Source organism: Herpailurus yagouaroundi, unplaced genomic scaffold (assembly GCF_014898765.1).
Source record: "Herpailurus yagouaroundi ecotype Mexico unplaced genomic scaffold, PumYag 159, whole genome shotgun sequence".
NCBI classification, from domain to species: Eukaryota; Metazoa; Chordata; class Mammalia; order Carnivora; family Felidae; genus Herpailurus; species Herpailurus yagouaroundi.
The window spans coordinates 33,652,158-33,657,418 of NW_024412400.1; the positions used below are offsets into that span (position 1 = coordinate 33,652,158).

The 5,261-nt window shown below is 39.0% G+C and overlaps 1 pseudogene; it reads right to left on the reverse strand.

The window, feature by feature from the left end:
* Positions 1–1,096: 1,096 nt before the first annotated feature.
* Positions 1,097–1,798, reverse strand: LOC121033333 (gametocyte-specific factor 1-like; annotated as a pseudogene).
* Positions 1,799–5,261: the final 3,463 nt, after the last annotated feature.

Genomic DNA, 5,261 nt, shown 5'->3' on the forward strand with positions numbered 1-5,261 from the left:
AAGAGTACATAATTCCTCACCTTTAATCAAAGGCAGCTTGAAGTATTAATGTTTTGAAATACATAGTAATTGTACAAGTCCATTTCTATTAAAAGTCTAGAATAAGCAAATCCACAGAGACTGAAAGCAGATTAGTAATTACCACAGGCTGGGGGAAGGCAGAAAGGGAATAGTGACTGCTCAGTGACTATGGAGCTACCTCTGGGAGTGATGGAAAGTTCTGGAACTAGACAGTGGTGATGGTTGCATGACACTATGAATGTACCTAACGCCACTAAATTATACTCTTAAATTGCTAAAATGGAAATTTTATGTTACATGTATTTTATCATAATAAAAAAAATACATAGTAAAAATAAGTAGTTACCATGAATAACTACAAAGATTTTTACAGAGTGTATTCAGACTGTGCTTCCATAGAATCCTGGTGCTCTATGATTAGTGCTAATGTGGAAATTGAATAATAGCCTGCCCCATTCATATTTGAAAAAAATCAATTCCTGAGTAGAATATTCTCAATTTCGAGTTTTCTTCCCACATATTTTTCTTTAACTTTTGACACTGATGCCTCTTATCTATCCTGAGGCCAAATAAAATATTTTCTCTTATTTACTGTAAAAATAAATATAAAGAATAATTTCAAGTTGAAAATATAAGTATCTCTTGTAGTCCTACAAAGAAACTAAACCATCCCTAATTTTTTTCTTTTTCATTTATTTAGAAAATACAATACTCAATTGTTAGTAAACAAAAAAAGCAGCTTTATATGAAGAGTTATTGTACAACTATGAACTATTTCATTAGTTAGCTCAGAAATGCAAATAGCATCTTAGCTATTGAGCAGCATTGGGTGTTTGGAAGAAACAGGCCCACAAATCTAAAGTGACCTTGTCATCCTAGGCATCCTGGGATGAGGACCCTATGGCCTTGACCAGAGGCCAACACCCCTTCCTGGTGACCCCTCTGACCAGTCCGATGAGCGCTGTCTTTAGGTCACCCTCATGCTGGCTTAAAACCAGCTAATGTTGACAGAGTACTTAGTATACTAAGAGCTTTATAAGGACTTTTTGATAGTCCTTTTTTTTTTTTTTTTTTTTCAGTTTGAAAGTCACAGTTTATCTTTCTACAATTAGATTAGGAGAAAAAAAAAATGAAGAACCCATTGGTAGCAGGAAGAAGCAAGAGTCTTCTAGGATCTGGCATTTGATGAGATAGATATTCACTTACTGTGCATTTCCATTGTTTTTCCATGGCAGAACATACGGCAGAGACTTGGGAACACGCATGCCTGAAGCCAGGTTACTCTTATGTTCCATAACTATGTTGCTTGCAGGGCTGTTGTTGCCACAGTAGTTGGCTGTGCCCCAGACAAATGGGGTGGTCTGTTCCCACAGATCTTTATCCCAGTCTTCACTGAAAAGAGGGCACTGCCAGGTCCTCTCAGCCAGAGTCTCTTGTCCAAGGTTCCTGGTTTGGTTGACAACATCCTGCTCAATACAACTTTTATCACCACAGCTTGAGATACATGGTGGCTTATTTCAGCCCAAGGAACCTGGTGGCGAGCATTGAAGGGACAAGTAGCCAATTTGTTTGCGACATCAGGATGATTCTTTCTGCACATGATAAGATGATAAGGAAACCTGCAGGCCCTGATCTGGTGGTTTTTATCATAGGGGCATTGTAATAGCTTTTCAGGGTCCAGGGAATCGACGTAAGTTTCTTCCATGTTGGAAATGATGGAGCTGAATCCAAGTGCTGTTCGAGACATGCTCTTCCCACAGTCACTTTCTCCCCACCTCCAGGCCCCAGCAATGCTCGCTTCCGTCCCCCCTACCTTTTTAAATTTATTTTTTATTGTCAAAACCATCAGAGTTTAATAAAAAATGACTCTAACAGTTCATCTTAACAAGTGATTAGCCATGATAGTCAAAATGTATACACAAAGCAGTAATCTTCTGTTAATCATTAATGCTCTTTTCTCCTGCGATCATGAGTCATTAACTTCTGGATACTCATCTTTAAATTTTTTTTTTATCGTTTATTTATTTTTGAGACAGAGAGAGACAGAGCATGAACAGGGGAGGGGCAGAGAGAGAGGGAGACACAGAATCTGAAACAGGCTACAGGCTCTGAGCGGTCAGCACAGAGCCCAACGCGGGGCTTGAACTCATGGACCGTGAGATCATGACCTGAGCCGAAGTCGGACGCTTAACCAACCGAGCCACCCAGGCGCCCCTGGATACACATCTTTAAAGAGAAGGCTCCATTACTATATACGAACTGTAAAATAACATGTGAAAAAAGGAGATTCCACTCAAGTGGGTAGCAAAAGGGATTCAGAATACAATTCACTTTGGATGATCAATCCTAGAGTTCTATGAAAATGAAGATCAAATGCACATCATTAAGAGTCTCCAGCGTAGAAAGTCAATCTCCCATCCAGGCTTCCTACTTATATGTCCTCTTTGCAAGCCTTTCCCAGATGTTCCCAAAGTGATGTCTCAATATACCTGTCATGGTCTGTAGACAAGAAGCATCCCATTGTCTTCCTGGATCTCCCAGTCACTGGAAAAAAGTTGCCAGGTACTGCCCTTGAGAACAATTTGAAAACTAGAAAAGGTTAGAAAACATCCTTCTGTTCTCTTGAGTGTCTGGAAAGATGGCATCTTGGAAATTGACTCTGTGAGGCAAGAGGTTATAATTTTCATCCATCCTGAGGAAGAAGAAATAGGAGTAGTCCTGGACCATGGTGGCAATGTTCCCCACTCTACAGATGAGAAAACTGAGGCTTGGAGATGTCAAGTAACTTGCTCAAAGCTGCATAGGTTGTAAGTTGCAGACCCTGAAGGCAAACCCAGGCAGCTTGCTCTAAAGTCTGCTCTTGTAGCCATTAGGTACTATCTTCCCTTTTGCAAAGTAGAATTATCCCATTTCAGGCCCTCTCGTAACTGTACAGTTAAGAAATGCTAAAACAAACCACCACCAACAACAACAACAACAAAAAAAACACAAAAAACCTCTGGAGGAGCAGTTGTCAGAAGACCCCAATTTTTCTTGTAATGTCACCTTTATGTATGGTGTCAACAAAATAGAATTGTCAAGAGGAGAGGGAGTCTAGATGCAGACAAGCAGAACTCAGCAGGAGGAACTCATTGCTCATGGGAGCAGTGGTCTGGTGACCTTCGGGTCAGTCCTCCCTGGCCCCACAAAGATGGAGCTGCTGCAGGGTTGCCACCATCTGCCTAGGTATGCTGAGGCTGCTAATCCAGGTCAGACTCCTGTGATAGGACCTAAGGGGTCAGTGAGGGAGTGGTTACCTCAGGGCATGTGTGAAGGTCTGTCCTGGCCAAGGTGCAAGTGATAGACTTTTCACAAGTCTGGAGAGAAGTCCAGCTACTCCTCATACCCTCTTCACAGGTATTGGAAGAAAACTCTAGAATCTTCCCCTGGATTATCTCTATATATAATGGTTCAAAATGAATTACTGATGATCAATATTTAACTTCAATCTAAAAATATAAGAAATATGTTTACCCTTTTAATTTATGGGTTGACACTGGCACCCTCGCTGGTCCATTTATCACAGGGTTGTCATAAAGGGTTCTCCTGGTTCCCTGATGGAAGCAAGTGAATGCCCCACAGGGCCCTCACTTATCAGACACATCAACTGTGTTATGTGATCAAATAAGCCTAATTAAATAGAAGTATGGGCTGCATCATCATTACTAACAATGTAAGCACATGTGAGCAGTGAGAAATAACAGAGTCAATGGACACTGTATACCCAAGCTCAACAGCAGCTATCATACCAGGTCAAAACAGTGGCAAAGTAGTCAGATCTGACAAGAAATTGGCACTAAAAATAAAGCTGAAAAAGACTATAGTAATAATTTTATACTCATTATCACTTAAAATGAACCTGACTCTAGGAATATATTATAACTTTAGCTGGTACCTAATGGTAAAACTATCATATTAGCCAAAATTGTATCTATAATTTCTTCAGTGGTGTTTGAAGTTTTGGGGAGACATGATGTCAAGCTATCTGAAATTTCACTGGACTAGATAAAAATCAAAAGGCTCCTTTTTGACGTTTCTTAATACAGAAGTATTTCGAGTAAATGAACAAATATTTAAAGGTGCAGACTCAAATTTTTTAATTGATAGAGATGAATTAAAGGGGAGTTTGGAGATCTCAGCTCAGCTGGAATATGCCCTAAATCCTTAACAAGAAACACAACAGCATTTCTCCCCTGATAGTGGCCCACTTATGGCAGTCCTGCCCCTCCTGGGTCATACACACACACACTCACACTCTCTCACACACATACATGCTCGCTCTCTCTCTCACAAACTCATATCAACAAGCTCACATACTCTCTCTCTCACACACACACACACACACACACTTTCTCACACACACACACATGCTCACATACATACAATCTCATACACACTCTCACACACTTTCTCATACACACCCTCTCACACACTCACTTACAAACTCACCCACACTGCTATACACACTCTCTCACACCCTCTCACTTTCTCACACACCCTCATACACTCTCATGTACACACACACACTCTCACATACTCTCACACACTCACATACACACTCTCAAAACTCTCTCTCACACATATACTCACATTTATTCTTCTCTAAACATATTTCTCCCTAAACCTGCCCATGTACCACTTTCCTCACTCCTGATATGCAATTTTATTTTAACAATACTATTATTCCAAACCTTTTTAATAAAGGAACTAGAAAAATATTTATCAAAAACTCCCAAAGATCGCACAAAAAAGAAATACAGACTAATCATTCTACAGATGGTGATATACAATTCTGAAATAAAATATTAGCAAATAAAATATAGTAGTTCTTTAAATAAAAAAGTAGAAATCATTCAAGAATGTAATAAGGGTTAAATATTAGGAAATATTCTCATATAATTCATTATATTAGCAAGTCAAATGATGAAAACAAAGTGATCATCTCAATAGATATAAAGAAACCATTTGGTAAAATTCAATATAAATTACAATAAAAATTCCAAGGAAACAGAAATTTTAACTTGATATGTTTGCATGTGTATACAGGTAAACATGTACATACACACATATGCTGATATATATGTGCAAGATTAATACATAATTCAAAAGCCAGAATTATGCTTAATGTTAAAGGACTAGAAGACTTCCCATTGGACTAAACACAGTACCATGGTTTTAGGTTATGTGGAAAATCCAATAGA